Source organism: Stegodyphus dumicola, chromosome X2 (genome assembly GCF_044657685.1).
Source record: "Stegodyphus dumicola isolate Sdum_Otavi_A_Nest chromosome X2, ASM4465768v1".
Lineage (NCBI taxonomy): Eukaryota > Metazoa > Arthropoda > Arachnida > Araneae > Eresidae > Stegodyphus > Stegodyphus dumicola.
Genome location: NC_140781.1, coordinates 15,208,498 through 15,231,129, shown reverse-complemented (window position 1 = coordinate 15,231,129; position 22,632 = coordinate 15,208,498). Strand labels below are relative to the sequence as shown.

At 32.6% G+C, this 22,632-nt stretch overlaps 1 protein-coding gene across 6 annotated transcripts in view; it reads left to right on the top strand.

The window, feature by feature from the left end:
• LOC118186067 (plexin-A2-like) overlaps window positions 1-22,632 on the top strand; it is a 1,141,010-nt gene that overhangs the window by 573,055 nt on the left and 545,323 nt on the right. For 2 of the 6 annotated variants that reach the window (XM_085809146.1, XM_085809151.1), the window contains exon 1: window positions 3,485-3,863. The exons of the other annotated variants lie outside the window; for them this stretch is intronic. The gene's annotated coding sequence lies outside the window, so the exon portion shown is untranslated. Of the gene's footprint in view, window positions 1-3,484; window positions 3,864-22,632 lie in introns of those variants that run through there. 6 annotated transcript variants of the gene reach the window in all.

The window sequence follows — 22,632 nt, the reverse complement described above, 5'->3', positions numbered from 1 at the left end:
ATTAACTGCTCTGACAGGTAAACAAGCCGACAATGGGTGCGGCACATACAAAGTAAATTGTATGCGTCTGAGCGGAAAATTCTGCTACAAATTTCGCAACAGGTCAACTAATTAAATTATGTTCTTAAAACGGCATTGCTGCTTTCCCACATGTTCCACACATATTCTATTAATACTATGTTTCAGAAACTGCAGAGCCATAGAAGGATATTAAACTCTTGAAGACCTTGACGGGAAATTTGTGCAGTACACGCTTAGACGTTACCTCGCTTGTAAGTGGCATTAATTTAATTTGACAGTGAAGGAAATACAACCTGTCTCAGAATTTCGTCAAAGGACGTGCATTGCGGCACATTAGAGGAGTTCGGCTATCTAACAGATGGCTCACTAGAATGTCACACCAAGTGATGCTTGAGTGCTTCTCTACAAAAAATGCGGGAACGTTGACTACTTCTTCTTCACACAACATACATGGAAATCATCAACTAACAGACATACGGATTTCGTCATTGAAGATAACATAAAGTCTGATACTCTACATGACGACCACGATCGACACCCATCTAGATGGTTCTGCCTATGTTCAAAGATCAGTGGCAACCTCTTTATTGGATACCTAAGCCTAATCTTAGCTTCTACCAGTCGTCTCCCTGATCTTGTAGGTTTCATTAAGAATGAAAATTCTTAATGAATTCTTCTTTCTTTCTTACCCTATCTGTGGGGGGTGCTCTGAGCTATTGTCTCAGTCATATTTATTTTCTATGATCCACTATTGCAAACATCGAACTACTATCATGTGGCTTCGATCAAGATGATGGCTGTCTGCTTAGAAACCCACTAAATTTAGCTTATATCGAGCCCTAAATGGAGTGGCCACTTACTCTTTGTAAATGGCATAATTGTTTGTTCATATTGCCGTAGAGTACGACTGAGAGGCGTCCTCGTACAGAACTGGCAGTATCAAAACAGGAAATGGATTTAAATTACCTTCGAGTGAGAGAATCTGTGCTTTTATATGCTGTAAGACGTCCTTTAATTTCCGCTCAACATTCGGCTGATAGTCCTTTAACACCACTGGTCTTTAAATTTTAAATACTTGCATAATTCCTCAAATGACAATTGCAGGCCGAGTTTCCCGGCTATAGTTCAATTTTGTTATAGGTGCTTGTGTTTTTTGGCAACACAGTTATTTTCATTTCCCTTAAACTATATCAAAACTCATTTATTTGGAAACATTGAATGATGACATCATCTTTCATTTGCTTAAAAACACGACCATTTTTTCAAGTAAAATAAAGAATAAAATCAATTTTTTATTTGCATAGACACGGAAACTAAAATAATAATCGTGCTTTTATTTTTACGATACCAAAATTAAACAAAGAAATTCCTTTCCATGTTCTTAAAACAAAACGCATATTTTTTATTTAACTAAAATTAAACTAAGCGTATACCAGTGGAGCCTGTTTAGTGCGTTTTTATAAAAGAAGCCTGTGTTATGGCTAAGCAGTGATTCGTGGAGTATGAAAAGAAAAGTAAGCGCGTATAGGTACACAAGGTGCTCTTCTGATAGTATTTGTATTGCCAAATAATATCGGTGTTAAGTTATTGATATGTGATGGCATCTTTATCGGCTACTAGTAAATTATTTTGTATTCAAAGCCGATAAATGTGTCCTGTACATTCATCTAGATTAATTTAATAGACCTTTAAACATACATATATGTATATATTTACTACATAAATTGGCTTTACACTCAAAATTTCTAAAGAATCTTGTATTAGCGAAAATGCTTCATTCAGAATGAGTTCTTTGATGCTCTACTTTGGCTATAAATCCCATCACTTCACGAAACTACAATTTTGGCCTAACTTAATTTACCAGTTTGGCATCATCATTCTTACTTGAGTAAAAGACGAAACACCTTGACCTTCGCATTTATTAATTATTGTTTATTGAACGGGAGTTGGTTTGTTTCCCTTGAAAAGTTAACTAATTTCCGATCAATAGCGATAATTACTTGTTTTTTAAATTTTCTTCACTTTTTAATTTATTTTTCAAACTTTGAAATTTTGTTATTCATGATTTAAATCCAAGTCCCCTTAAAAAGTTTTTTTATGATTTACATTCAAGTTCCTTTAAAAAACAATTTTCGGAATTTAACTTCCTACACTTATGGGTTCCCTCATTTTTGATACATTCTGCTAAATTTATATTAGGAGATAATATAATCAATATTTATTTAGTAAATAAATTATATATATGTATATTTGCTCTTTGGATCATTTAAACGAATTAAAAAGTTGTCAGAAGAAGTAAATAAATCAATAGCTAGCTAAAAATTTATTTAGCTTGGGGAATAACTTCAGCTGAACTTAACCAGAAATCTTCTGCCCTTTGGCCGTAAAAAAAATATTTTTTGTTTTTGTAAGTATATCGAATTTATGGACAGTTTCCAATTCCCTTACGTATGTTTTTTATACAGCATCAGTTTCGTCTAATTTTACATTAGCATCTCTTTCCGCTTTCAAAATTTACATTTCTTTCCATCGATTTACAATCCCGAAGACCTTCCAACAAATAAAAATTGATCGAATGTTCGATAGATAACAAGCATATGCAGATGAAAATCTAATTCGAATGCTGAGGGGCATCCGAACAACAAGCAGTTCTGAGAATGAAATACTGGTAATAAAACGTCATAGTTTCTTGACAAGGATTCATAATATTCGATTCCTGAATTCCGGATTGAAACTTTGACTTTCCGGATTGAAACACTGAGGTATTTTCTCTTGGATTACACAGAGCAAAACTCTCTTTAAACTTCAGCTGCGCGAGAGAAGGCATCTTTGAAAAGGAACAGCAGTTGACTTCGTAGGATTTAAGAATAACAGGATATACGTTTCAGCAATCCTGAAAAGGGGGTATGAATCCTGTGCGTTAAATCCTGGCGAATTCTGTCTATATATATCCTTATAATATTTCCAATTTAAAGCACTGAGTCGCATTGATTTCTAGTTGGAAGACTAGGTTTTACACCCCATCCCTCAATTTTGAATTGTCCTGCATAGCTAAAGCCCCTTTTCGCAGTTTAGAAGTATTCACAGAAATGCCGCAAGCAATTGAATGCCGATTCTACTGAATATCGCTAGCATTCTGTGAATGAAGAACTGGGAATGGATTAAGAGCAGCTTTGCCAAGAGCACGTCAGCATTCAGAAACTCCTCGCTCTTGCTACAAAAGCTAAACAAAGAAAAATTGTCTCATCCGTGCAATTCCCCAACCACCTCTCCTACCTCCTCATCTCTTTCACCACTCGCAACCCCCGCTTGAGACGCGCATGCGCTAGAGTTTGCCGAAAGTCGAATTCCTATTGACCGAGAAGCGGTATCTTACAGTCACCAAAGGGCGCACCAGATGGCGCTCGAATCCGGGAAGAATTCTTTCCCCGGACTTCTATTGGATGGCGGGACTGCTTGGGTCAGTCAGTGAGCGCCGAGCGGTAGAGCGTGTTAGCATTGGTAGAGAGTTATTCGGAGATTTCTTTCTCCCGTACATCCCAAAGGTCAGAATGAGTCATAGTAGAAAAGAGAACAACTTTTACTAAGTCTGTGTTTCCTGATTTCTTATTTGTTTCGTTCTCGGTTGACGATGGATCGCCGATCAAAATGAGCCGCAGTGCCCATGCTGCCTGGATAGAGCGCTTCTCTTTTTCTTTCTATTCAAAGGACTTCGGCTCGTAAACTTTCCTAACTCGAGTGAGCTAGCTGTATTTCATTGATTTAAACCCTGACTCTTGATGAGATTTTTGGATATAGTGTGAAGTGTGTTCGAGGAGAATTTCTAAGCAAACAAAAATCTGGTAAGCAAAACTTTGGTTTTCGATCAAACAAATCTGAAGTTGAAAAACAGAAAAAAAAGTTTCATATTAGCGCTAGAAATTATTTCTGAGATTTACGTTTATTTTAATAAATCCAATTAAAGCATTTAAAAATAATTAATTATTTTCAGCCTTTAGTAAATATTGTGTTTATTTTCTTTTGCATTAAAAAATGGAGTTAAAATTTATTTGTGTAAGCCAATATTTGGGAGATGTCCGTTATTTTTATTTTTTAAAAAGAAGTAACACAAATATGTTGAATTACAATATTTCTTTGAAAATAGGTTGAATTGTTATATTCTCATAAATTAAAAATGATAATGTTGCAATTTAAAGCCGAATAATACTTCGATCTTTTCTGTTATATTCACAAAAATCTAAGAAGCGGGCTAAGTTAGGTATCGATATTTTTTGGCCTGATCGCGTATAATAAAATAAATAAATAAAAGTATTATTCGTACGAAAAAAAAATACTTGTGATTAACGTGTCAGATTTTTAAAACTTTGAAAATCATCTTTGAGATTTAGCAAATGTCTTCTAATATTTTCTTCATTTCGTATCCATTGAAGAATTTTCATAGAATCATAACTAATAAAAAAGTACAATTTTAGGAGTTATTTTATATATATTTTTAATTACGTATTAATTCATTTTTTCTTATAATTTGTGGCCGAAATTATAGGAAAATAGTTTAATAATTAGTATCGATTCCTGTAGGCTTTCACAATACATTTTTCTTCTTTTTATGCGTTTCTCCTGTCTTTTTTTTCCCTTTTCAATCGAGCTTGAAATACGCGGGGAAAGGGGAAAAAGAAAAATTTCTTTTGTACACTTCCTTTAAATAGATTTTATAAATGTGCGACTAGTAAATTTTTTCTTCTTAGTAACTGTTTTTAATCTTCAGTAACTGTTTGTTTCTATGATGCAGAATTTCAAATATCTAAGTAATGTGATATGAAAAGCTTTTTTAGAAAGTGTAACATATTTTGTAGGTAACTAAATATTCCTTGAACCATAATGAAATAGCGTGTGCATAAGATTTGATATTAAGTTTTTTATTGTTGATAAGGTTTTGATATTTGATTGATTTGTTGGACTTTCAGATTTTTAAATAGTAGTTGCCATGTTTAACGATATTATATTATCACAGCAATTTCTAGGCTTGTGCTGTTAAAAAGTAGAGTTGTGCCGTATGTACTTTTGTATTCTACCTGAGTGCGTACTTTTTATATGTTTTAAAGTGATTTTTTATATATGTGTGTATTGTATACATATGTGACGAGATCTCGGCAAAAGTTCAAAAAGGATAATGAACCCATGTTCACATATAAATTTAACTCATCTTGTTGAAAACAAAATCTCTAACAGAAATTTTATCGGGTCTCAAGGGTTTGTTGTAACGGGGCTCGAGAATGCTTCGATTCGAAATGAAAATCACGCAAACGTTGCTGCTTGACGCATCGACTCTCTTTGTTCTTTTCTTACATATCAACTTCATATGCCTTCGGGAGTTTAATCCATAGTTTCCTATTCTAGCCTTTGAGAGTATAATTCAGTTTTCTATTCTAGCCTTTGAAAGTTTCCTGTTCCTAGCCATGTATAAATCTCTTTCTTTTTTATTCCCAGTTTCCCTCCCCGTTTTTATTTTATTTATTTAGCTTGCATGGGTTTGCTCACATTCCTTCAGTGAGTTTACATTAGTGATTCTTTCAGTGAGTCTTATCAGCATCGTAAATTTGTATCATGATTAGGAAGATTTATTTGAACCTTTGACTAGTGATTTTCGTTGGTCTATTTAATAACAAGATTAATGAACTGCCAAGTGTTGTATTTCATAACATTATCTGAAGCGTTAAAGTAAAAAACTACGTTTGTGTAAGATACTGCATGAAGAGATTTCATATTTTTGTTGTTGGTCACTAACTAGCCTTAACAGTTTGGAATCATTTTTTGAAGTTAGTCACGTAATCAAAACGATCGAGTAACTTTGTTACGAGAAGTTAAAAAACTGAGTAACTTTTTAACTTCTGAAGAGGAAGTGCATGTGCATAAAAGCGAAATACTGAAGATTCATAGTCGCGCAATACTGTAAATGAAAATTATTGGATTGTGATGATGCTAGAATACAGGCTATCCTTTCCTGACGTAGTAATTAGTATGGAATTAAAATGTTATTCTCTTTTAGAGTAAGAAAAGGATAAAATTGTGTCCCTTAGTTGATTTTACCATAAAATTCGGTGAGCCTTAACAGTTTGGAATCATTTTTTGAAGTTAGTCACTTAATCAAGACTATCGAGTAACTTGTTACGAGAAGTTAAAAAAACTGAGTAACTTTGTTACGAGAAGTTAAAAAACTGAGTAACTTTTTAACTTCTGAAGAGGAAGTGCATGTGCATAAAAGCGAAATACTGAAGATTCATAGTCGCACAATACTGTAAATGAAAATTATTGGATTGTGATGACGCTGGAATCCAGGCTATCCTTTCCTGACGTAGTAATTTGTATGGAATTAAAATGTTATCCTCTTTCAGAGTAAGAAAATGATAAAATTGTGTTTCTTAGCTGATTTTACCATAAAATCCGGTGCTAATTTGTATTGAATAATAGGTACATATATTCAGAGCCGGGACAAGGGTGAGGCACTTGCCTCAGGTGAATCACTAAGGCGCCAAATTGGCTATACGAATTCGAATATTATTTTAATCATGTTTTTAAATTTGTCAGTTATTATTAGGGAAAATAAGCTTCGGCAAACTTAAATTAATAAAACAATACGAAGAATTGCAAGAAAGCCTGGAAATTAATGCAATGTACATTTCGATGTTATTTCTTGTTTATCAAAAAATAATTTTTAACTTTTTTATTTGAAAGTTATGAATAATTGGCTACATTATTTTCCTGAATTTATAAAGCTACAATTAAAAAATACTTTACGAATTATGGTATAATTATGCTATAACAATTATGATATTTTAATTTAATAGTTACTTTTTATTAATTTGGAAGTCAAATTAATAAAAAGTAATTAAATTTTGTTTCTTAATTACAGTTACTTTTGCTTAATACAAATATAGCTATTTATATATATAGGGGGGGCATTTACCTTTTTGCCTCAGGTGAAAAAATATCTTGGCATGGACTTTTCATATATTTGTTAATTATTAATATAAAATAATTATGTCAGGTAACGTTTATGCTACATTATTTTTATTAATATTAGTAGTAATAATAATGTATCGATCCCACATTGCATTTTGATTGTAAACAATTAAAATTACTTATGCGGAAAGATCTTCAGAAACTTCAAGGCATGAAACTTTTTAGAAATGTATTTTAAACTGATCATGGATGCAACGATGGACTTTTATCGGACTCTGGAACTCGTTATAACCGAGTTTCTTATAACAAATCTTTTTGTAACCAAGTTGTTTTTATAAGACAGCTTAAAAATTCATATTTAATATTTATGTAGATATTAAATTTATTCTCATTTTTGTATTTAGCCTTTAAATGTTCCAGTGCGTTACATATTAGCAAACAATGGTATTTCGTAGATAATTGAAATATATATATGTACTTATTTAATACATCATATTGTTTGGATAAATATGTTTCAAAATTTTTGCAAGCTAAAAATTATTAAGATTATTTTTCCTCGTAACGACCTAACAATATTTAAGTAAATGTAATAAATGTTTCGACAGGTTCTGAAGTACGAGCAAATGCTTCTTATCATTAAAAATTTTGGTTGTTTAGAAGCATTTAAAATACTTTGAGAGAAAATAGAGTGAATTTACATATTTTTAAGGTTAATATTTGTCAATCGGAGATTCGCAGGACTGTAGGATTCTTCTAACACACTGATATAGCTTACACTAATATGAATAATAACATCACTGGTGGGGAAGAGCTGTACTTTACAGACCTATAAATTCGAACCGTTATTCACAATTTGACGTAAGAAAATTGCAGGATTTTCCGAGAATGTGTTATGATTCTTTATTTTGTACCCGTAAAAACATTCAATCCCGTTTTCCATTTACGCAACTAAATGCTACACATTTTTAATTTTCGAAGCAAATTATAATTTGATATTAAAAAAATATGTGCAATAAAATTCGTTTATAAAATTTCTAAAATAAGTTTACGGCCTTTTTGCTGTTATTTCTTCCCAAGGAAGTTCAGCATTTAATTGCATAGACCAGTTATATTTATTTCTGGAAGTAAGTTTATAAATTTATCATATTTATTTACTTTTCCTTTCTCCTAGTAAGTTTATAGCTTAATTACGGATGTTTAGTCGTTCCTCAAGTAAGTTTACAGTGTAATTATGTTTATTTATCCCAAGTAAGTTAAGAGTTGAGGGCATTCTTAATGTTAAATTAGGAAGAGCTAAACTGTTTATCTAATGTAGTTATGATATTAATTTCTTAACTTGTTTGGGTACGATAAAATAATCAAGAATGGAAATTAGAAATTGCAAATTGCAATTTAATCCTACGGAAATGCCTTTGAATAGCATTAGTGGTAATATTTCGTCTGGAGAGAAACAGCCTAGAAGTGTGAATTTTGAAGTGACAGACTAAAAGTATCCTCAAATGATGCTCTACTCAATTACAGCGCAAGTAATTATATTTGGATTATTAACTGTATAATTTAACCAATTCCACACGAATACCATCGTCTATATATTACAACAATGCAAGATTTAGATTTACCTGAAAAATGTAATTTTAGTGAATCGCTTCGCATTTAGAAACTGATAGCTTATTAAAAGTAAGTAGAAACAACATCCAAGGAAAGAATTAAATAAGTTATATCCATTGTATGATCTATGTTTGGTTCGGAATTATCAGTCAAATGAAAAAGAAGAATTACCTATCATATCAAAACAAAACAATCATTTTCATTTCCCCCCTGATCTCGAGCAAAATAAAGAATTCCGAACACTTTCCCTATTGCCCAAGACTCCTGCGCATTGCGCCCTTTTTCATGCGGAAACAGCCCCTTCATGATTTTGATACTTCAACCGGCCTAAAGATATGTTACTTCCAAGTATTAAAATTTTCTGTCGTAAAGAAGAAAATATCGTTTCTTCAGGAGGAAGGAGTTTTAGGAAGAAAAAGAGAAAAATTCATTCGGCTTTTTCAAAATTGGGAAAATGATTGAATAAAAAACTTTGTTGTGCTTTTGTTCAATCCTTTTAATCTATGCGTATGCAAAAAAATATATTTCGTTCTGCGATTTTACGTATACATATATATATATATATGCAATGGGATTTGATTTCGTTAGACAATATGATTTTTTGCTTAAAATTTCGCGTACTCGTTTGAATCCGTATTTGTGAATTTATTTTTGATTGTTTAGTATCTTTTTATTTATCAGTTATTTTGCATTATTAATTAAGATTGAATTATTATTGATTTTGCATTATTAATTTTAATCTTCTTAGTATTTACTTTTACGTTATTAAATAAAAATACTTTCCTGAATGCGAATTTTACTTGCAGTTTTATTTTAAGAACTGTTAAATAAATAAAATTAATTCTATTAATTTTGAATTCTAACGATTTTCTTTCCATGCCACTGTTATACGAAGGTATACGAAAGCGCACCTTCATTCTTTCAGAGTGATGATAAAAACGTGACTTTGTAAATATATGTCACTCGAGTTTCGCACATTTCCAATGGTATGTAGACTAAGATGGGGGAGAAAACCCCTCTGAAACTGCATTGATTAAATTTAATTTTACATTAAATAACTTTTATTTTTACTATATATGAGTGCCGATAACTAGCAGAAACATGTGTCCTCTGAAAGTGCATATAGTTAAGTTTAAATTAAAATAAATCAAGATTTTGTCTGTCAATTCCGTCGACCGTGAAAGTTGGCGAGATCCTATCAAAGTTGCGCCGCAAATCGTTTCTGCGGAATTCTAAAGGAACGGAATTTTATTTATTTAAAAAACAACTACCATCGGTTTCTCCTATCTTTACTAGTCCCTCCCCGATTTTGTTAAAAGCTCTGTTAACTGTGAGTATAAATTTCTAGTTGGTAAATTATTTTATTATTATTTTATTAGTCACTGAATATGATCGACTCCATTAATCCATGCGTTTTTGATGGTTGGCTTCCATAACTTTGAAATTAATCCACTCCTTATTAATTAATCTGTAAAAGACATCCCGCATTTTAATAATTTTTTTAAATAGAAGAAAAATGCAGTAATAACAGTTAATTTATATCCTTATTTATAAAACAAAAGGTAGCTTATCGAGAATCAATCTGGGTTATACCAAACAAAACCGCAGATGTTATGAATGTGGTGTTACGTTCTGCTTATCCATAACTGGCAATGAATCGCGCTGTTCGGAGACCGGATAATACGTAAGTGCCTAAATCAATTTCAACTAAATATTATTAATTTTACCATTGCTTTTAAAATCCTAATTCTATTTTCTCAACCGTGTAATTTCGTATGTTTTGGGATGTATCACTAAATTATTTTAATATTTTGAAATTTTATTCTTTTTAAATAACAACAATAGGCCTTTGGAATTATGATATACAGTAATTTTCTATACTTGAATGATTGCTATAAAGGTTAATGTTTATTAACATTGCAGAAAGTATACTTTGTGACCTCTTCCGCATGCAGAAACTTGAATTTTTTACGATTTTGTTTACGTTGCCTTTGAAATTGCCGTAAAATTAAAACTGCGAATGAATATAATTGCGTCCCTGTGTTTAACCTGCTTACCCGTTTATTGAATATACTGGAAGTCCCAAAATAAATAAATCAATAAATCAAATCTTGATATTATCAATGAATTTGTAGAGAGCAGAACTTTAGCGACACTGATTTCCTCCTTAATCATGTCATTTGTATTACCTTTTAGTATTAAACTTTGTCTTGATCTACGTAATTAAAATTCACAGGAAGTCATACATCTCAATCAGTTATGCCTGATACTCACTTTCGCACTAACTCTCAGGAACTCACTTTTATTTTTGATCTCTTATTCCCTTCCCTTTATTCTCAGTTTGTTCGCACTGTTAACTGGAATGTACTGAAGTACGGATTATGGCCCGGCGCTTTTTCAAGTTATTCTTTTGATGGCCTTTGAAATATTAGCTTCTCCTGTCATCCTTCAGCGTTCTTTTCACTTTGTGTATCGCAGCAATGTGTAACATTTTTCTAGTAATGATCGCCTAAAAACATCAAAATATGAAATACTCTTTGGAGATTCATTGAAAATCACGTATTATTAAATAGTTCTATGTTTAGTTTTCTCTTTACCTCATTCTGTTGCAACATAACTCATTTTGCGTCAACAATTTTACATGCTGTTGTTTTATGCTTGAATAGTGTGCTTAAAAATATCACAAAAATTCCTCCCTCCCCCAAAAATTTTGGTGTTACTGCTGAACGTCCTCCTAGATTTCTAAAAAAGATAAAAAATAAAATTTAGGTTAGCTGCGTGTACCTAGTTATAGTTGAGAATCTCAGAGTTTGGAAATTCGACATGGCAGTTGTCTATCAGTATTATTTCCCCCAAGACTAATATTCTGTGAAATTTATTACCGATTATCATGTCTTCTGACTTCCCATTCCAATCTTAACAAAAGAAGGATTTAAAGCACTGTGACTGAGATGCTTCTTGCAGTATACATCCAAACATAGAACAGCTACGCGCGAATCGGCAGCTTCATTCATCTGATTAATTGTGAGTACCAAAATTGATTCAGTTTTTAGTTAATAAGATAAAGATTATCTGAACCCTAATAACACTGAATTACTAAAAATAAATGTAAATTTTTATTCTATTAACTTAATTCTGAATATCAATATAAAATTATATTAATTGTAAATAATTGATTTTAAAAATATAAGCATACTGATAGTAACATTTGGTAAAAAAAATTGCTTGCAGAGGAGACAAAAAGTGGTCCGCAGAAAATTATAATTTATGAGAAGTGCTTCCCCCGCTTGTACAAAGTTTGAGGAACGCTGGCTGGCATTTACTAAGCAAGGGACAATGATTCCACATATGTAACACACATTAAGATTTCTTTAATGAGTTCAAGGTCTGAATAGATTTCTGGTTATTATTATAATTCCTGTACTTTCCGTATTAACAACACATTGTTAATGCTCACGTGTAACCATATATCTCTTTACGTTTTATTTTTTGCAAAGAAAAACGCACGTTATTAAACAGTAATCATATTCCTTACCCGCATAATCTGTTAAAATTTTCTACCCTCTTGACAATTCCTTTTCTACAGACATATACGAACAGAGCTGTAAATAGGATCCTTTTTGTAAGTGGCATATTTGAAAAAAAGGTGAAAACAAAATTTAATGATAAAAAATAAATTAGCGAAGTATGCACTTAATTAACAAAATTCTTGATTTATAAATTGAAATGGGTGATGATCTTAAAATATAATTTGCGAATCACACACTTTTTCTTTCTCTCGGAATATTTTCAGAAATCACTTTTGTAAAATGGCTTCGCTGTCAGTAATGTGAATACTAGTACAGAATACGGTTTCAGTGCGATCTGTAAAGGAATTCTATTCAAAAGTCTGCAGGTGTCCCAATAAAAGGCTACTTCGTTTCGGGGCATCGTAAAAGTTTCAGAAAACTCAGTCCCCCTGTACCTCCCATATTGTTAAGCGGAAAACATCAAGCATTCTTTACAGAGTCCAACCGGACCAGCTCCACATCTTTACATTTTCTCTCAAGGTTCTTTAATATACTAAGGTTAGGCCAGGAACGGAAAAAGCGTGCCATTGGTTGCTGGTAGTGACGTCACCCGGGAGACAGGACGCATCGGCCGACGCGTCTGCTACATGATTTTGGTAATGGAAAAAATGTAAACTAAAGCAAAATGATCATTTTATATGTGGTAGATACACCGGAAATACCGGGTATATACTTTCCGATTAAGTATTTTGTTAAAGAAAATGTTTATTTTATGCATAGAATTCGTACGAATGCTGAAAATAATTGTAAACATTAAATTCTTTTCGTAAAGGGAAGCCTTAGAAATTGAAAAACGATATTTAAGTTAACTAAGGGAAATAAATATTGTAAAACAAGGTATTTTTCAATATTTTTTCGTAGTATTGTTTGCACTAAATAAATTTTGTTGAACAGAACACATGATGGCATAACTGCTAAGACCATGGTAAAAACATAATCAAAAAGTATTATTCTATTTATTTTCATTGCTCATGCACTTTTTTTAATACAAATGAACTTTGACATTCCATGAGAAAGATATGATCGTGATTTTCAGTTTAATTTACATATCTCAAGCAAAAATATATATAAAAAGATTTGACTTAACAAGTTCATATTTAAATACCATGAAATTCTACAAATTTCTTAATATCCGTCATTATACTTTTAAATAGTATACTTATCACATTCTTTTTAAAGTGAAAAGTCACTTCATACTGATTCACTTCAGATTTTAGCAGAAGTGCATATTTTTTCAGTATAATCTAAAAGTACTCTTATAATCCCTTACACTCCCAAGATTTCTATATAACATTTATCCTGACGTGATTATTTGCTATAGTAAATAATCTTCGATATTGGCATCCTATTCTTCCTTCCATACATTAAAAATGGAACAATTAAAATACATTTTCTTAGACATATACGCATAATAATAATAATAATAAACTTGCCATACATCTTAGTTTCAGCCCACCAGCAGCTGAGCGGTAAAGTCGCTGAACACTGGTAGTTCGGTCCGAATCCCGCGAACGGGCTGGCTGCATGGGCGTTTTCGTGGTTTTCCTCATGTGTAATGTGTATACGAGCCAGTTTACCTGAGAAAGTCCTCCAAGAAGGCATCACACCTATTACGCAGATCACTATTGGTAAACACGAAACTGAGATTAAATATCTCGCTTTAAGTCTACTTCATAAAAGGAAAATTATGATAAAATGAATAGCACATATTCTGGCATTTTCGATGTTGAAATTATCTGCTCTTTTGCAGCGAATAGTCCATAACTTACGAAGTTCTGGATCACTTGGAAAACGATGGTATGTGATGCCTTGACTTTTAGTTTTCCTTCTATAATTCTGACACAACGCTATAGCACAACTTGCCATTTCCGACTAGGTATAAAAGCAAATTAACAACACAAATCAAATGTATCCCAGATCAAATGCAACGAATGTAAACAAACGCCGAGAACTAACGACTGTCACCCACATGACGTCATGCGCAGGTGGCATAATTTTCTCCCTGCACTACGCATCGCTCTTGGCCCCCCCCCTGATTTTCTCTATGTTGTCTGGAAAGGTTTCCATGAACCTTTATTCTCCAGAAACTGTGAAAACGAGGTTGCCAGAAAAAAACTTTTATCAGGGTAAAATGGATAGATACATTCAGTAAGTTGATCAAAATTAGGGTTCGAATTTTGGGTTACATACTGCAAATGAAAGCTCCGTTGTTATTGAAAGTCCGCTACCAATTTTTGTTTCTTTGATAAGAAGTTTTAGATCATTTTCATTATAGGGTAGCAAACGGAAAGCAAAATGATAAATATATCATAGTCGCATTTTTAAAAATGCAGTGCTTGTTCTCTTTGAAATGCAATAATTCTTACCATGCTGTATAAAGAAATACAGCGCGCATTTGAAGACAGAATTGTTCTCCCAAAGTATTACCACTAGACTACATTATGGCATTTAGAAATAAGACAAATACCAGCATTAACTTTATTGATCTAGAGCAATGATTCTCAACCTTTTTTTGGCGCGGCACTCTTTTTAACGATTTCAAAATTTAGCGGCACACAAAGAAAAGATAAGTTTAAAAGTTGTTTATTTACCTATAATACACTGTGTATAGTTTATGATAATAATTTTGAATGTAAAATAAAGTAATATGTACTTCAAAAACAGCAGTACGTTTATTAAGGGATTAATTACATGTTAGTAATAAGAATACTTTTAATGAAAAATTTGAGCTTGATGTTTTTGATAATTTCATTTATATATATTTTTTTAAAAATGACAATGCTACTCTCATCGTTTTTTACATGTAACAGTCTTGGTCTTTTTTACTTTTTTATATTAGTTAATACTGAAAGTCCGAATTCACTCAAATAAGATGTAGAAAAATGTAATAATATTTTTAAAGCTTTTTTGGCCATCATGAGATAATCGCATCTAATGTGAATCCAAAATGAATTAATTGATTCTTCCGAATATTTTTAAATTAAATCTCGATTATTAGAAAGCGAAGGAATCGGCTTGGATACCGTAAATGACGCGCTTGTTAATGTCTTAAAAACCGAATTTCGCTAATTCTCATGTGTACCGTATACTAGGATTAAACTATTATAATTTTTACTATATACATTTCTAAAATTTGGCAACCTTTATTAATTTCCACAAAGAAGACCAACCAGTACGAAGACATCCCTCGTCTTGCTTTTTCCATTATTAATTATTTATTGCTTCTTTCAAGAGCCTCATTAAAATTTCTGTAGCCTTTTAAGTAATTCATATTTTTCTTTCAAATTTTAGAATATAATAAGTAGAATATTTGTATTATACAAGCGAGGAAACTCAGGCATTTCATATAAATGAAATTATAAACATATAAATGAAATTATCAAAAACATGAAGCTCAAATTTCTCATTAAAAGTATTCTTATTACTAACTTGTAAGTAATCCCTTAATAAGCGTACTGTTGTTTTTGTAGTACATATTACTTTATTTTACATTCAAAATTATTATCATAAACTATACACAGTGTATTATAGGTAAATAAACAACTTTTAAACTTATCTTTTTTCTTTGTGTGCCGCCAAATTTTGAAATTGTCAAAAGAGCGCCGCGACAAAAAAAAAAAAAAAAAAAGGTTGAGAATCACTGCTCTCGTTCCTGTAATAATAGCCATGAATGGCAGATTAAACACAACACTTTATATTCTCTTGAAAATATTGTAATTGTTATATCTATTTACCTATAAAATACAGTAAATAAAGAAGCAAAAACTTTTTCGACAAAAACGTATTTAAAAAGATATTAAATGAAGTTCCTTTATTTTTATGCCTCCTGCCTGTTTATGTGATTGTTGTTTTATTTCTAATTGTTGAAATTTATATTAATTTTTATTTAGTTTTATTTTTGTAATTTATTAAAATTACTTCACATCAGCCGTGTATGCTCTTTATTCATCCCCATAATTTTTAAGAACATAAAACATCTAGGAATACTGAAACGAATTTGATGTGAAATTAATATTATCTAAAATATTTAACAATCTTAAAAATTGTAACAAACTCATCTAGCTTGTTTAAATAACCAAGCGGGGGGTCATGAAACCGTCGTCAACATTATAGGGTTGGGAAGTTTCCCAGAAAATAGTGTCCAAATATGACAGAGGGAAGGAAATTTGAGCAAAAACAATTTCTTGATGTCAGTTTCTGTCTTCGAAATAAAGAATTTTGGCGATACAGGTCAGCATGAATGTACGTGAGTCAAGCGTGAGAAATGTTGGCTACAGAATGAAGTTAACGGAACCATTCAGATTCAAAATAGATTCTTTTGAAGGGGAGGGTGGTGGAGAAAAGGACAAAGGAAACTCCCCTAGTACCCCGTAGACGTAGGGTTGCCAGTGGCCACGTGTGCCTCCTCCTCTTTGGATTCTGCTAGTTTTTGAGCATTATTCTCTTTTTGTTTGTCGTCGAATGTTAGAAGGGTACTACTAAACGCAATGCATATATCCCAGCGAAAATATCTGGAGGCTGTTTGCTCTGTGCCGAAAAGGGTTCAATGCACGATGTTCTTTTTTTTTTCCTGGCTCTCCTTCCTTCCATGTAATATTAAAAGGAATTGTTTCGTAGTGATAATTATCTCTCTTAATATTAATCATGTCATAGTATATTAGTGTAACACTAAAAGGATAATCATGTACTTCGGTATATAAAGCTGCTTCTCAAATTACTTAGTGGGCGCAACTCATAAACGCTAATGATACTAATGCTTTTGGACGCATAGCATTCTCTCGCCTTCGTCTTGCCAGTGCTGCTACACTTTCTTTGCATCGAAACTCATTGGTATAAAGATGTAGAAAAGGCACAAGTGTGATCAAAAACGGGCGTGCAAATTGCATCCGTTGCACCGTGCGTTAAGTTAAGTATGTTCTCAGTTAATAAAATATGTTCATTCGGCCACGAATGTTGCTTGATGACCTCCGAGCCCATCAACCGGCCCTGATTGCAAGTATCTCCGTTTTCTCTTCGCAATATTGCACATTCTTCTCTTCTCTGTCTTTTTCCGGTCGAATATATATATATATATATATATATATATATATATATATATTTCTAATCTACTTAGATTAAATTTGACAGTCAAGATTAAATCAGTATTTGTATTTAATTATAAAACAGTAGTAGCATTGCAAAAGGAAATGGTAAGAGAATATTTCTAGGTTGGATGGAAATGCATAATAAGGAGTTTGTGAAACTATTTCAAAACAACGAATGTGCAAAAAGTTCTGTTTCAGTTCCTGTATTGTTTGCTTGGATTCGAATTCTGGGTACGGCTCGTAAAGATATTTTATGGTAATAATATTAAGATTTCACGTAATTTTTTTTAAAATTTTCGTTTATTTGTAAGAAAGTAGCTTTTTTCCCAGTGTTTGGTTTTGAATATAATAGCAGGTATTAATATTGTATTAAATACGTGCAGAATGATTTCCGGTAATTGATTTTTGAATGCAACATCGGATAACATATTTCTTAGCAACCGGTTAACAGGAAAAATTTAATATGAATAAATATTCGCTTATTCTTAAATTTAACTAATAAAAACAAATTTTCTTCAAACGTTTTAGCTTTTAAAGTCATAGAACACTAGTGCAAGTTTTAATTCTCAAAATCAGTTTTAAAAATTGAGTAACTGAAACAGAATTTATCTTTCTTTAAAATAATACGAAAGAAATGGATAGGCTAATTGATCTATAAGTTAATACGAAAGAAATCTATAGGCTAATTGAGGTAAACTCTTCATGGCAAACAATAAACTTGCTCAAGTCGTATGTGCCTATCTAATAATTTTGTGCATCTCCAAATCAGATGATGGTGGTTCAGTGGGTTTACTAATTTTAACACTTTTACATTTTAAACAATATTTTAATTACTATATACAGAGCGTATTCTTAGGCCGCCGCCTTCCACATGAACAAACTTTATTCTCTTACAACTAAGCGAGCAACAGCGCCCTCTAGCCTTTTTCTTCAAATTACACAACACTCCCCACCTGAACTCGGTGGAGAGTTCATCTTTCAATAATATATTCTAGAATATTCAATTAATATTTCGACAATAAATCCTGGAGAAATGGTTAAATATAACAAACATGCATACATAATTATAAGCACATAAAATTTTACAAAACATTAAACGATACCTATCAGCAAGGTCAGGAGAATCAAACCTAAAAGTACAAATACAAACATTAGTTAAGTTCCATATTATATAACAATTGTATAGGCCTTTTTAAGGTACCAGTAGGTGTTTTAATTATGCAAGATCTTATTTTACCATCTCTGCCTGGCATTAATTCCAAAATTTTCCCTATTGTCCAGAGATTTCTGGGATGTTATTTGATTAGCAGGGCAGAGATAGTAATCGTCTACCAATCAGAAATTGAGAGGGCGTTAGTGGAGAAGGTCCATTGGGATCGGTAAACACGTAGGTAATTGGTCTACAATTAATCATTGCCTGGATTTCAAGCTCTTTCACAGGAAGGGATGCTCGACCAATAATTTTGCATAAGCTGGATTTTATGGTTCGTATCATACGCTCCCAAAACCCTCCCCACCATGGACCCCTCTCAATAATAAATTTCCAATTTATGCCTCTAGCAGAAAATAATTCTTTCACAGATGAGTCACTCAAAGTTTTAAAAATATGTTTTAGTTCTTTATCAGCTCTTTTAAAAGTCTTGGCATTATCGGAGTACACGGTGGTACACAGTCCTCGGCGAGCTAAAAATCTTCGGAAAGCTAGCAAAAAAACTTTCAGTCCTGAGATCAGTTACTATCTCTATATGTAAGGCACGAGTGACCGCACACGTTAACAACAGCATGTAAACTTTACCTTGCCTGTCTTTCGTAAAAAATGGACCGGCGAAGTCCAACCCGGTCACAGCAAATGGAGGCGACTCTTGGATTCTGCCTGGAGGAAGTGAAGCGATATCCTGTACCCCAGGACGAGCACTATATCGTTTGCATATCACACATTTTCTGATGATAGTCTTAACACGCTGTCTTCCCTTAATGATCCAATATTTGTCTCTGATCTGAGTTAGTGTCGAATTAACTCCAGCATGGAATACCCTTTCATGCGAGTCCATGATGATCAACTCGGTAAACTTGCATTTTGAGGGTAATAGAATAGGATGTTTTAAATTCTCGTGACAGTCTGCAAATTGAATGCGACCTTTCAACCGAAGAATTCCCTCCTCATCAAGCCTTGGATTAAGGGAGTAGATGGAAGAATCGAGAATTGATTTTTTATTTGATAACTTAATTATTTCCGTTTGATACGATTCTCGTTGCGTAATTTTTACCCAATAATGTTCAGCTGCTTTAATCTCAAAAGCATTCAAAGGTCCATTCCCTGTAGACCTTTTCCGAAGCCTCCCAATAAATCTAAATACATAGGCAGTAATTCGAAGTAATTTTCCTAAAGAACTGAATTTTTCTATATGCAAATTTGGGGATTCATTGTTAATTACAGGTGCAGTCAGAATAATACTTTTCCTTAACTCCAACGATTCTGAATTTGGTTATAATTTCTTTTGTTTCGGAAAACTTTCAGTAGGAAAACGTAACCAGTGTGGCCCATGCCACCACAGATCATTCTTAACTAGTGACTGAGCACTAATTCCTCGAGTTAGTAAATCGGAAGGATTTTGTTTCCCTTCGCAATGGTTCCACAATTTTTTGTTGCATATACTCTGTATTTCTGTAACACGATTGGCGATAAATGGTTTCCAATTATTTGGCGAACCTTTAATCCAAGTAATGGCGATTTCGGAATCACTCCAAAAATAAACATCCTCAATTAAATCACCAAACAATTTTTTGAAATATTTATACATTCGAGCAGCCACGAGTGCTCCCATTAACTCTAAACGAGGAAGCGTGATTGATCTTAAAGGTGCAACTCTGCATTTCGACATGATAAAGGAAGTTTTAATTTTAGAATCACTCGTACAATATCTGAAATATGCGATGGCCCCATATGCTTTAGGACTAGCGTCCGAAAATAGGTGAAGGCTTATATTCATTGGATCATTATCAAAGAAATTTCTCTGTATCGATATTTCAGTTAAATCATTAAGTTCCTCCCGCCAAATGTTGAATTTGTCCTTAATCTCTGCAGGAAGGACCTCATCCCAGTCAGAACCGGAACACCAGATTTCTTGCATAATAATTTTTGCCCGAATAACAAAGGGTGCAATAAATCCAAATGGATCGTATATTTGGGCGATGCTTTGCAAAAGTTTCCTTTTTGTAGCAAAATCGTTTCCAGTAGAAAAGTCAATTAAATTTTTTAAATTTAACTTTATATTGTCTTCAATGGAATTCCAAATCATGCCTAAGAAATTCGATTCACTAGTTAATTTGTTGTCTGATTCCTTAATCCCATCTGAAACCCATAAATCGTTTAATGCTTTAGAATTAGTTCTTAATTTTCTGAAATTCATCCCAGCATCCTTAAATATATTAACCGCATCTACAGATAACCGATATGCATCTTCAACCGTTCCTGCTCCAAAATATAGGTCGTCGACATAGACAGAAGAATTTAACATTTGGAAACTGTCCTGCATTTTATCTTTATATTTTCGAATGTGATATTTTATAGTGGCGGCCAAAATGAAAGGAGATATAGTCAAACCGAAAGCTACGCGACACATTTGCATAATCTTAAAGGAGTCATTATTTTCATTAAACCAAAGAAATTTTAGAAATTTTCTATCACCTTCAGCAATTCCTATCATCAAAAAGGCTTTTTCAACGTCTCCACAAAACGCTATCTTAAACTTACGAAAATTTAACATAATGTCTAGTATATTTGGATTTAGATTAGGTCCCGATTCAAGGCAGTCATTTAACGAATTCGTGTCCTCTGTCCTTGAGCTAGCATCGTACACAATTCTTACCTTAGTAGTTTCACTAGGTCGTATCACTGCTCGGTGCGGCATAAAATATCCCAAATTTGTATCATTATTTGGACATTCCTCCACAATTCCTTCTAATATCTGGTTCTCAATTATATTTTTATATTCCCGAAAAATCTCCGGAGTTTTACTTAGTTTATCGTGAAGGTTTGCGAATCGTTTCTTAGCTACCTCAAAATTATTTCCTAAATTATTTGGACTGTATTTCCAGATTAAATTTCCTCATATCTTCCGTTTTTAAACTGCAAATTTCTTTCAAACTGGTCTACTATTTCGCAGTCAATATCGGAATAGTCATCAGAATCATTAATTCCCATATGTTCTAATTCCCAAAAACCTTTTAAATCTTTCAACACAACAGTGTTTGTCATTACCGCTAAATTTTCAGAACAATTTTTGTTTGTTTTATTTTTCTCGATTCCTGCGGCAACCCAACCAAACACAGAACTGACTGCGTACAACCCTTCAGATATTTTAATTCTTTCAGAATAAACTACATTCCAGAATTCACCCCCTCCAATTAATATCTCAACATCTATGTTATTTTTTCTTGCGCAATCGGCGATCTGTAACCCCATATGCTCCATGAAGTCTGCAATTTGTTTACTAGGCACACTGATGGACGCCGAGGAAATAACATCCGAGATCAAACATTCAATTTTTATTTTATTATTTTGTTTCCAATTCTGAATTTCGATTTCAACGACCGGATAGGAATGATTCATTGCCTTCGTCGCACCAAATGAATAAACAGAAAGTCTTTCATAACGGATTGGAGTAAGTCTTAAATGTTCGGCCAATTTTTTCGTTATAAAGGATCTGTGACTGCCTTGATCAAGAATTAATCTAGTTAATTTTGATTTATACTTAGAACAAGCATAAACTGTACAAGTTTGTAATAATATTTCCCTGGCATTACAGTCATTATTATTATCACCTTGAGGAACAGAAGCAATCAATTTTAAGTTTTGAACTTTATTTCTTTCCTCAGAATTCAAAGTCAGAGATTCAGTTGCATTTTCGGAATAACCTTGTTCCGAATTTTTGTTTACAAGGGATTTATTAGTACAAATCGATTCATTGTGATACATACCGCCACATTTATTACATTTAGTTTTATTTCTGCACCTTTTTGATGTATGGAATTTTTTAAAACAAGAAAAGCAGCGGTTTTCGGATCTTAGTTTCTTTAATTTATCAGAAACACTCACTTCGCATTTAAATGACTCGTGCAAATTATCACAAAAGATGCATTTTCGGTTAACTGCAGTATGAAATGCAGCCGTGGGTGTATTTTTTACATATTTTCTAGTTTCATATTTTGATTGATCGACTCGCGGAGGCACAGGATTTTTCCTTTCGCTTAATACTAGATTTGAAACTTCCCTGCATTCTATTTCCGTTTTAATAAATTGTGTTAATTCCGAAACTTCAACTTTATCTTTCGATCCTCTTTGCCGATTAAATTCCAAAACTAAATCGTCCGGAATTAATTTTAATAAT